General features: G+C 42.3%; 1 protein-coding gene across 8 annotated transcripts in view; it reads right to left on the minus strand.

Moving 5' to 3' along the window:
• KIF21A (kinesin family member 21A) overlaps positions 1-12,561 on the minus strand; it is a 185,955-nt gene that overhangs the window by 76,140 nt on the left and 97,254 nt on the right. The window lies entirely within an intron of this gene.

The raw sequence follows: 12,561 nt of genomic DNA on the forward strand, positions 1-12,561 counted from the left end.
AGAGAAAGGCGATAAACATAATTCAGCTAACCAACAGAACAAAGCTGAGTACTGGGAAAAACATAGATTCTAGACCCCTACAGAATCAGGGCATTATGTTATCCTTATATAATCTTAGTTTATACAGCACTATTATTGATCATAAAATAATTTTAGCTTTTGCCTTCAGGTTTTTAATTTTATAACTAGAAATTTAAGCAACTGGAATAAAAGTATCCATACTGTATAGTATTGCACTAAGGACAGAATCATGGTGTCTTTTACCTAACACAATATGAGATTATTTTGTATGCCATTTAGCATGCAGCAGATTTGTTGCATTGTAGAATCTGCCACACTTATCGGACAACTCAGGCACAAAGCTTGAAAAACAGAATCCTAATTTTTTAAATTAACTGCTTTTTTGGAGCTGCTATATACCTATACATGAAAGCACGCTCAAAGTAGGCACTGATACACCATAAAATATAAGAAACCATGGATAGGACTTTTGCAATAGGACACTGTTTCAAAAAGCAAAATTTTCATTTCTCAATCATGCATTTTAGATGCATTTTAGATTTTTCTGAAGTCTATTCACGTTCTTCTTGCGCTTAGAATACTGCTTTGATACTAAACATTCATGCTTTCTTTTCTCTCTTCAAAACGTGAACTGTAATGATTGGTGTATTAAATCTACCTATTCTAAGTACAGCCTTTAGAAAAGAGAACTGTATTCCACTTCATTCTTTCAAGTGCCAGGTTGTGATGGAAAAAGCAAAATTTATAGTTAAAAGGTGACCTTCAGAAAGTCAAGTACCAAATTCCAGTTATTTCAATGACAAATACTTAATTCACTCTGTAAATAAGAAAAGGGGGTCATTTAGCATATATTTATCTATCTTCTTTTAGGTTCCATAACTTCTACTGTCACCCTGGCTGACTTTCTCCTGACCCCATAACATACCCACCACATAATATGCTGTGATCTATGGGGGACAGAGTAGTCTTTAATGTGTTACTTGACTGCTTTTTTGCTATAATGTATCAGTTATTCCAGAGGCTAACTGGAATTGGCTCACAGCAAGCAGGGAAAGTATTTCTTCAATGTATTCCGCATCCTTTCATTATATATTACTTATTTTTGAGCATGTAATTACTTGCAAAGCACATCCTCTACTATATATTTGAAAGAGTTTGTTTGTTGTCTTTTTATTCAAGTACCCCGCCTAAACAGTAAGGCTATGTCTACACTACAGCAGTGTAGACGGTGTTCCTTTGGAGGAAAAAAAAACGGTTTTCAAAAGAACCCTTCTTCCTGAAACAAAATACTACACCACTGTTTTTGTTTTTTGGAAAAGTCTCTTCACATGAGATTATGCAAATGAATCATGAGATTTGTAAATCAGTGCTTCATTTGTATTTTCAATATCCTTCATTTGCATTTTTCCTCCAAAAGGAGAATGTAGTGTAGACACAGCCTAAGAGCTAGGACCACCAAATCAGGTGTACAGCCTCCCTTTATCATTTGTTTGTTCCAGGAAAATGGGATGTGCTTGGAGTGGAACTGCTTATCACAAAACCATAAAAAAAAAAAAAAGACACAGAATCACAAGGTAAATGACAGGAGCTGGCTGGGGATGCTACCCTGCCCTTGTCTGGGACTGCCTCTGCCCCCCAGGTGCCCTTTATGGGGAGGTGGGTCTGAAGCTCCCCTCATCTCCCAATGTGTATGGGGACAATGCTGGCTGTTTCCTTGTGTCAGGGAATGGCATTCCCTACTCTGTCTCAGAAGCACAATGGGCAGACAAACCTGGATCTGTCCCAGTCAGGGGACATGCATTCCTTCCCCAGCTGTGCCTTCTGGAGCTACAGCAGACATGGATAGGCACTTCTCACCTAGCCCCAAGCTGCTGTAGTGAGAGAAGGCTGGGGTAGTCCTCTCTCTCCCCGGGGCAGCCTGAATACTGAATTGCTCATTCCCAGCCCCACCCCAGAGCAATGATTTCAATGAAGCATGTACATTTTCATTTTATTTTCCAAAAGTTAAATAAGTAAATAAATAAATAAATAAATAAATGGCCCAAGCAACACTAGGTAAATCTGCTAGTACACACTAAACCTCTCTAATCTGGCACCCTTGGGACCTCAGCAGTGCCCAATGAGAGAATTTACTGCACCAAGGGAGATCGATACTGTCTAGCAGCATTACCATCACTGCCTTTGCTTGCTTGTCTCTTAGGAGTAAATTACAGCAAAATAACAGCACAAAACACTGATGCTACATCTACATGGCATTCCTCTCACAAGATGGGGATCTGTCAGTGAAAACTTCCTTCAGCTACAGACCCGTATATCTCATTGTTTTTCAGGGATAAGGGTCTGGCAACGAAGGGGGTTTTCACCAACCGAACCCCATCTACACAGCTGGGGTTTGTTTGTTTGTTGCCAGAATCTCTCGACAGTGTGATCTCATGAGATAATGCAACTCAAGTGCAAGATCTGTAAATCAGCACTTCATTTGCAGTGTCAGGTTCCCTCATTTGCATTCCTCTCTTGTGAGAGGAATGCTATGTAGATGTAGCCTCAGAGCCAGGACTTGGTGGCTGGAAACAACCTTTATGGGCCTGCCAGAAACTTGACCACCCCATGGTCATCCACCTAACTAAAATCATGCTGGACAACAGGGATCCAGATTAGAAAATTTCAACCTGCATATTAAAAACTGAACTTTTCTAACCCTGTGTGGGTGAATCTGACTTTTCACAACACATATTCAGAACAACCTGAGGCATCAGCTCAGATCAGGAGCTAGTCAGCAATGGTAAGTGGACATTACAGAACAAGAAGTAACTGTTTTTATGTAAATTTGCAGACATGTACCCCGTCTGGCACCCGTGGATACGCAGCACATTCATGAAGGTCTGGTATTTGGTACATGACTTTCGTTAAGTCAGATTTAAAGTGTGCTTCTAACAGTAATTGTCTGCGCGGCAGCAGATCTGCTTCCCATATGTATTCAGAATTATAAATACTTGTTTTACTTTTACTCCCATTAGCAATGCAAAGCTAGCTGGATTCTGTTCTAGCCCATCCATCATTAAAAGAACCAGTCACAAAATTACAATTACAGAATATTTATTGCTAATGATACATGACTCCAAAAAGAACCCAGCTTGAAATTTCAGCTTCCAGGAAGGATTATGTCAGGCTAATGGCCTTGAAAATACAATCAAAGACCCTTGAAATCAAAGGAAATTTTGCACTGACTTTAGTGAAACATGGATCAAGCCCTATGTGCCAGTAAGAAAACTATTTTGGCCCAGTTTAACCTCTCTCTATACATTTCTTATTGGAAATCATTCCTATTCTTCTCATGTAACTAGGATGACCGTATGACTTTCAGAAGTGTTTCTCAACCTACCATTACTAGGAACCGTAAGAAGGATGTCCACTTAACCCTGCGGCTACTCTCAGGGTACATTTACATTGCATACTCCTTTTGGCAGTGTGTAGTGTACAGTCCCATGTAGCCCCCCAGCACGGTTATAAACAAGAGCATAAGTAGGTAGGCAAGGCGTAGCAGAGTAAATACATGCCTTGCATGGCTCTCTATTAGCCCAAGCTGTGTGTCCCTGTTTACACCACTAATCCTGACACAGGGAAAGGTTCCAGCAAAGGCAAGCCACGGGAAGAGGGTCTGCCAAATGCTTGTTCTAGACTCTCCTCCTTGTCAGAGCTTTGCCTAACTTTAGCGAAAAACTTTGGCAGCCTCATCTTCTGAAACTCCTCCCCATTGCTGGAGTCTTTCAGAGACATGTACCTACATGGTACAGGGAGGATGCTGCTTGCTTTTCACTGCAGGTGTAGCTATATGTATACTACACATTGCCAAAACTAGCATGGATTATATACGTAACCTCAAAGGTAAGAAGCATTACTTCCCCCAGCACCAATAGCCTAAAAGTCAAGAGCCCAAGGTTAGCCTTAACCCCCATTTACATACAGTATGTTTTTTCCTGTTTAAACCAAAAAGTGTTAATTGAAAAAACCCCCCAGTTTTAAAAAAAAAACTTTGAAATACTCTATACGTCTATGAATCTACTGCTAGAATTGCCCTTCATGTATGGCAACTAAGTTAAATTAAATGACAGTTTAAAAACCTGGGAAATATTCCAACCTTCTTTCTTCTCGATTGCTTTCCTCAAGTTTCTGTAGCCTTCAAAAGCAGGAGGTACAGTATTGGAAGGCCAAGCCAATGAAGGACAAACGAGACAGTGAAAGCGAAAGTGGTAAGAAGGCAAAAATGATACATGAGCTTGTGGACTCTCAAATGAAATTTAAAAAGATATCATCAAAAGACGACTAATAGTAAAAAGGCAATACATTTTGTGCAGTTGGAAAGTAAAGAGAAAAAGAGCTTCTATACCCTAGGCAGTTTTTCTAGTATCAGAGCTTGACCGGTCTGTCTTCATAAAACAGCGTAGCTGTCTATACAAGTTGCACTAGTGAGGGTGTTTTGGAAACACAACTGCTTATTTTACTTTGAGAATCATTACTAATTAGCTTTCAAAGTATGATCTTCAAAGATAAATGTTTCTTCTCTTATGCGCTTCAAAGGCTCTTTAAAAATCAGCATAGCAGGCCATTAACAAAATATTGTTTTAAAACTTCAAAAAGTACTGCCTTTAAACCATACTAACAAAATATATATCCCTGCTACATACTGGGATTCTAAAAGAATATGTTAATTTTATATTACATGTGCTACAAGCATCTATATAAAATTTTTTCATTAAAAGAACAATATATAGAAGACTTCCACTTCTAACAATAAAACCATAAATGATACATTCTGAGCATAACCCCTGGATACAGCTGCAATCTGCAGACACTGCAATTTTACAGACTTTAAAGCAAATTATTATCATTTAGTGGGATTAAAAATGTATCTGTCACTTACTGCTTGTTACAATATTAACAAAAAAAAGTACAGATCAGAAGCAATGACATGGAAAAACTATTAGGAGTTTTTTTTAAACGAGATGTATTACAGTGAAGAGATGGGTGAATGACTTTAATAAATGAAGAAATTTCTCAAATTATTGAAAATATTTTATAATTTGGATCTCACATTTTGGATCTCTAATTTTGTGTTGGAAATTATTGGAATGCCTCCCTATTGGGCATCTTCTTTGAATCAACTGGGACCTACACATTCCAATGTAAAACACTAAGCAGGCTGATCTCTATTTAATTTTACCTATGGTCGAGTGTAATAAATGCTAAAGGAAGAACATTTAGTATAGACATGAAAACGGTTATGAAGTATGTACAAATAAATAACTGAACACTGAAAGAGGCAAGGAAAATTTACCCCAGGAACCAAGAATAAGTCACATTGACAGGAGAACATTATACTCAGATACAGGACAGTTTCATCAGCCATACTGGCCAATTGATTTCTGAATTCAAGTTTTACAATAGGTTCCCAAAAAGTGCTAAATCCTCAAAGCACAGCCGACTCATTGCTTGTTTAAAATGGGCATTTAGGCATACACCCAGATTATAAAGCTACTTTACAGTGATTTAGAAACATCTATTTAAGATGACATATCAGTCGTCGCATTGATGTATGTGAATGGAACAGTACTGTATTTAAAAAAAAAAAAAATTTAAAAACGGTGACATGAGGCACCCCTGGAATTTGTTTACATGGTACACATGCTCCTCTACCACTTGACACAGGTAGAGACTCAGGCAGGGGCTCACTGCAGTCACTGTGCATGCTCAGATCTTTCAGCCACTCCAAGAGCTCCCCTGCTGCTCTGGGGGACAGAGGAAGTTACTCACCGTGTGCAGTAACAGTGGTTCTTTGAGATGTGTGCCCCTATGGGTGCTCCACTGTAGGTGTATGTGCACCCTGCACCTCTAATCAGGGATTTTTCATAGCCGTGTCCACTGAGCCAATGCACGTGCTCTCCCTCCCACATGGTCTGCCTCTAAGCTATCTAGCACTGCACAGGCGAAAGCTGCTCACTTCCTTCTCTACCACAGAGCCGTAAGGAGAACTCTGAAGTGGAGGGGAGCAGGGAGGTTTGTGGAGCACCCATAGGGACACACATCTCGAAGAATCATTACTGCACAAGATGAGAAACTTCCTCTTCTTCTTTGAGCAGCTTCCCTATAGGTGCTCCACTGTAGGCGAGTCCTAAGCAGTACTCAATGCTGGAGGCTGGGACTTCGGAGTGGAGTCTGTTACTACGTCAAGTACTATGGAGTCGAAGATAGCGATAGCAACCAAATCATCGTTGATCATGTAATGTTCTGTGAGTGTGTCAGCAGAGGTCTAAGTATTACCCTACAGATTGCTGCGACAGGAATATCTGTAAGGAATGAGACAAGGTAGAAACTGACCTCGTTGAACCCATACGCACCCAGGACAGAAACGTGCTGTGTCCTTGCTAACAATGATTAATGCAACCAGAGACCCATTTGGATAGTCTTTGAGCAAACATCACAGCTTAGAAATCATTCTGTGGATGAAACGGAGTTCAGGGGATTTCCTACAGTCCTTAGTACAGTGCAAGTACAATGCTAGTGTTCTAGTATGTAGCATATGCAGAATCATCTCCTTATTGTCACAAAGTGCTTTTTGGAAAAACTGGGAGATGGATTTATTGATATACCTGGAAATTCGGATAGCGGTGGGGGAAAGTTGAAATATGGCCTCAGATTTTAAATTAAAAGGGCCATGAATGGCAGGTGTGCCATCTGGGCTGCTATTTCTCTTAGGTGCCTCATTGAGGAGATGGCAGTTACAAACTGATCATCTTGTGTCTTCACAGACATATGAAAGTACAATTTGCCATGGACACAAAGGAAGGTCTAGTCAAAGCCCTGAGAATGAGGTTAACATCCCAGGCTGAAGAGGGTGGTGTCACAGGTGAGAAGAGATTCTCAATGCACTTAAGGAATCTATTCATCTTGCCGTTGAGCAAACACAGAGTATTAGTCTATCTGGTGGCTGAAGGACATTTTCACTGCAAGATGTCGCTTAATGGAGCCGAGTGAAAGTTTTGACCCTTTAAGATTTAAAATGCAGTGTAAAATCAGAGGGAGGGAAGATGAGGTTAAGTCTGTGTGAGAGAACAGCTATGACTGAAATAGTTTCCATTTTGTAGATATGTTGCATAGTCACATCCTTCAACTCCTCAGAGCTTTCTGCCTCTTGGTCTTGAACTAAAAAGAAGCCATGCTTGCTGGCTTCGGACTCACAGGCTGGGGTAAAGGAGCAGCCCACTGTTCTGAGAGATCAGGTGAGGAATCAGATGAGGAGGAACAGGAGGACATATTGTCATCTGTGTCAGGTGTAAGAGTCAGACTTGTTTTGATCCAAAAGGGGCAACCAGAGTAATGCACTCACTTTGTCTTGTTGAATTTTCAACAGGGCTTTGGGTAGAACAGGCGTACAAAAGGTCACCATCCCACAGGAGGATGAGGGCACCTCTGAGGGAATGTTTTTACTGCCCCAGGCCTGGGGCAGTAATGAGGATATTTAATTTTTCCAGTAAACAATGAAGAGATCTGCAGCTATTTCTTCCTAAAAGGGGAAAATACATGTGAAAAACAGCTCGGATTTTAGTTCCCATTCACTGTTACGCCCGAAATTCTGACTGAGGCTATTGGCTACCATGTTCCGTATCCCTGGTAGACTGACAGCTGGGATGAGCATTTTCCAAAGGACGCATTACTTCTGAAGGCTAAGTGCTTCCTGAAAGGGGGTGGGGCGGAGAGGCAGGGGGGAGAGCGAGAACACCCTAAGCAATGTATGTAGAACACAGAAATCCACCACGACCTCCAGGTGGGTATTCCTGATGAAAAGGCAGGAATGCACACAAACAATCCTACCGGCACGTAGCTCCGAAGTGATAGGTAAGGCATTTTTTGTGAGGCTGAAACAGGCAGCTTACAGTGAGAGTGTATAGCTGTTACAGGAATTGCTTGTAAGAAGGCACTTCTCAGAGCTGAGTAGCTCCAGACATAAGAAATGCAGGAGAAAAAGAATTTCTTCTTCTTAAAAAACAACTAGTCATCTGAACATGGGGACGGGGAGAGGGAGCAGCCTCAGACTGGCGATGAAAGAAACTAAAGTTCTCTGTCTTTTTTTTTTTTTGTAACACTTGAGGGAGTTAAGAAAGGGAAACATTGGCTAATCTTAGCCTATTAAGCAGCACAAAGTACGAGGCTTTACCAGTGCTAGACAAGAAATTTATATAACACACTTCCACTTTCTACAAAAGAGAAAAGAGAATAAATTTTCTACATTACTTCATACCTCAGGATACTTCAACCACAATAACAACAGCTCAACTAACAATATTGTTAACCTTTCCAGCTACCAACTCAGCCCAACAGAGGAGTCTCTCTTATCCTGGGGTCTTTCCTTCTGCCCTACTTCCTCCACAAACTTAATACAATTATGTGGTGACTTTGAAGCCTTCTTTTGCCGCCTCCATCTAAAGGAATTTTTCCAGCACACACACGAACAACAGTCTGACTCTCTCGACCACGCCCCCCCCAACAACAAAAGAAGAAGAACTCTATGTGGACTCCCCCAAGTGTCATAGTGAAAGTCTGGATTTCTACGTACAATGCTTCTGCAACCGTGCTCAGGCTGACATTATACACAAACAATGCCAAATGAGACACAATCTCAACTATGCTGAATGCCATGATGTCCACAGTCTCAAATATAACCCAGACATCATAATCAAACAGGCTGACAAAGGGGGTGCTGTTGTCATCACGAATAAATCAGACTATGAACAGGAGGCAGCCAGACAACTCTCCAACACCACAATTTACAGATCTCTCTACCCTGATCCCACTTTGGAATGCCAAAGGAAATTACAACTACTACTTAAGGAACTCCCTGCTGCTACTCAGGACCTTATTCCCTCAGATACACCATCTGAGCCCCAGCCTGGATTATTCTATTTATTTCCCAAAATCCACAAACCTGGAAACCCTGGACACCCTATCGTTTCAAGTATTGGCACCCTTACCACCAGACTATCCAGTTACATGGACTCCCTCCTCAAACCCTACACCACCAACGCTCCCAGCTATCTCCAAGATACCACCGACTTCCCGAGGAAATTACAAAACATTGCAAAAGTTCCTGAGAACGCCATCCTTGTCACAATGGATCTAGAGGCTCTGTACACTAATATTCCACATAAAGACAGATTGCAAGCGATCAGGAATACCATCCCTGATGTCACCACAGCCAATCTGGTGTCTGACCTCTATAACTTTGTTCTCACCCACAATTATTTCCAATTTGGGGACAATTTATACCTCCAGATTAGTGGAACTGCTATGGGCACCCACATGGCCCCGCAATATGCTAATATATTTATGGCTGACCTAGAACAATGATTCCTCAGCTCTCGTCCCCTATTACCCCTCCTCTACTTAAGATACATTGATGACATCTTTATGATTTGGACCCATGGTATAGAGAGACTCTAGAAGAATTCCACAGAGACTTTAACAATCCACACCCCACCATCAACTCATGCCTCGATTACTCCATGCAAGAGATACATTTCTTGGACACTACAATACTAATCAAGGATGGCCTGATCAGCACCACACTGTACCAAAAACCCACTGATTGCTATACTTACCTACACCCTTCTAGCTTCCATCCTGCACACATAACTAGTTCCATTGTTTACAGTCAAGCTCTTAGATACAATCGCATTTACTCTGATCCAACTGACTGAGACCAAAAACTACAAGATCTTTACCAAATATTCATAAACCTGAATTACCCTCCAGGAGAAGAAAAAAAACAAATAGGCAGGGCCAGACGAATACGCAAAGACCAGCCACTCCAAGATCGGCCCAAAAAAGCCAAGAACAGAACACCACTGGTCATCACCTACAGCCCCCAACTCAAACCACTGCAACGAATTATTAAAGACCTACAACCTATCCTTAAATCGGGATGCCACACTCCAGAAGGCCCTAGGTGACATGCCTGTTCTCTCCTACAGACAACCTCCCAACCTCATGAGGATCCTCACTAACAGCCACAGTCTATACCCCAGGAATACCAGTCCTGGAACCTTTCCTTGCAATGAAGCCCACTGCCAGCTTTGTCCACATATCTTCTCTGGAAATACCATCACTGGACCTAACCAGGTTATTCACAGAATCACAGGCACCTTCTCATGCTCTTCTACTATCATCATATATGCCATCACGTGCCAACAATGCCCAGATGCTTTGTATATTGGACAGACTTCAAACTCCCTTAGACGAAGAGTTAATGGGCACAAAACAGACATCAAAACACTCCAGATGCACAAAGCAGTTAGTCGACATTTTAATGGAGTGGATCATTCTGTTAAGGACTTGAGAGTATGCGTGTTACTGAAAAAAAATTTCGCACCACTATTCAGAGGGAAACAGCTGAGCTGTCTTTTATATTCAAATTCAGCACATGAACACATGGTTTGAACTGGGATGGGAATTTTCTGTGTCACTATAGGGGCTCGTCTACATACTTGGCTTAATCTAATTCTTGACCTTCCCCCCGCCCCCCAACTCCTCCACTCTCTGATTTGCTCACCTTGATCATTTTTTTCTGATTTGTTCTCCTTGCTTACTGTTTTTGGGTCTCTGTGCCTTAAGTATTGAGTCTGTTCTGGTCTGGCTATGGTCTGAAGAAGTGGGTCTGTCCCACGAAAGCTCACCTAATAAATGATTTTGCTACTCTTTAAAGAGCTACTTGACTGCTTTTTGTTTTGATAGTATATAGACTAGCACAGCTCCCTCTCTGTTGCAAGCCAAAACCAGCTACTCTTTATGCTAATTATATAGATATGGAAACTCTCTCCCTGAGATGCCAAACGTTGAGAAGCAAGTGAGGGGCTTTTCTTCTCCTTCCCCCACCCCCCTGCAGTGCCAGATAGCCTCCAGGAAGACCACTTGGGGGTGGGGGGAGAGCACATGCATGGGCTCAATGGACACTGCTGCCAAGAATCTCAGAGTAGAAGCACAGGGGTGCACAAACATCTACAGTGGAGCGCCCATAGGAACACTACTCGAAAAAGAAATAGGGGTGTCAGCAAACACTGGTCATAGGGTTGGCAGTGGAGGGGCATAAATGGGTGCGTAGGGGGACCCAGTAGCTAAGGGCTACTTAGCCGTGGCTAAGACAGCAACAAGAGTAGCTCCAACATTCACACAGGGAATATTGGACTGGGGCGCCAGCATCAGCACCCAACACGAGAACTCCTACCAGAGTCAGCATACAGTAGAAAGGAGACCTCAGCACTTCCTTGAGTCCCTAGCCCCTTGCTTCTGCACTAGGTGGGGAATTGGTTGCCACAGCCCAACATCTCCTTTATGGGTATCAAGTTCCCAGCTATGGAGCGACCTAGGCTGCTGTTTGAGGCTTGGGGCAGAGAGGAAGTAGTGTCTACCTGGTCTCCACTCAGCATCAATGACAGGCACTGAGTAAGGTACGTACAGGGTGGGTGCCATTGGGTAACATGTTGGACAGCACAAATCAAGTCTTCAGAATTTTATGCGTGTACAAGGGCTATGCTCATCAGACAAGTTAAAAAGAATGAAATCTTTAATGAGGTACTGTACAGTTAGGACAGCTAAACAAGAGGAAGAGTTAGGGAGATAGGACAAGAGGAAGGAATTCCCAAACCTCAGGGCAATTTGCCCTTTTATAGTTCATTAGATAATCCATTGCTGACTACTGAAATTGCAGTGAAACAAATGTAGAGAGCTCTCTCTCTACCACAAATGCCAATTCTGCAGTTCATAAAGCAGATGAGAGGAATCCAGTTATTAAATAGCACAACATACCTGTATGATCCCCCAAATCCTAACAGTTCTCAATGAAGAATTTTTTTCCCCTGTGTGTTTTCTTAACAAACACACACACAATAGTAATTTATGCAGAGGGCTATTCCAAGGAGCAGCAATCACAAATTTTCTTTTACACAGATAGTGAAATAAACTCTACACCCACAGTTTCCTGAACTTGGAGGGGGACACATGTTCCCCTGGAGGTCATGAAGAAATTCCGGGGGGTGGGGCACAAGGCAGCCCAGCCCCCTCACCATTATTTCCCCCACCTGAAGAAAGAGCCAGACTTTGCTTCCAGTTCTCAGCCCCTGCCAGGTTCTCAGCTGGTGAAGACCCACGTGGAGCCAGCTGCCTCCTGCAAAGGTGAGTGAGTTGTGGGTTGGGGGGAGGAGGAGGATGGGGTTAGATGGGAGGCTCAGGGTTCCTGGCTCAGGGGATGGGGTAAAGTTGGGGAGCTGGTGGTGCCTGTTGGGGAGCTCAGGTGGCTCGGGCTGGTGGGCAGGTGGCACGACCAGGCAGCGCAGGGCTTGGGTGTCCAGCTGGTCCCAGTGATGCAGGGCTCAGAAGGGTGGGCAGCCCAAAGGGCCAAGAAAAACTATTTGTGATTATTTTTAATTTTAAATAACATTTTCATATCAAGTTTTTGTGTTTATTTGAAATTATTAATTGAATTTTTTGTTA

The sequence above is a fragment of the Carettochelys insculpta genome, chromosome 1 (assembly GCF_033958435.1).
Source record: "Carettochelys insculpta isolate YL-2023 chromosome 1, ASM3395843v1, whole genome shotgun sequence".
NCBI lineage: Eukaryota > Metazoa > Chordata > Testudines > Carettochelyidae > Carettochelys > Carettochelys insculpta.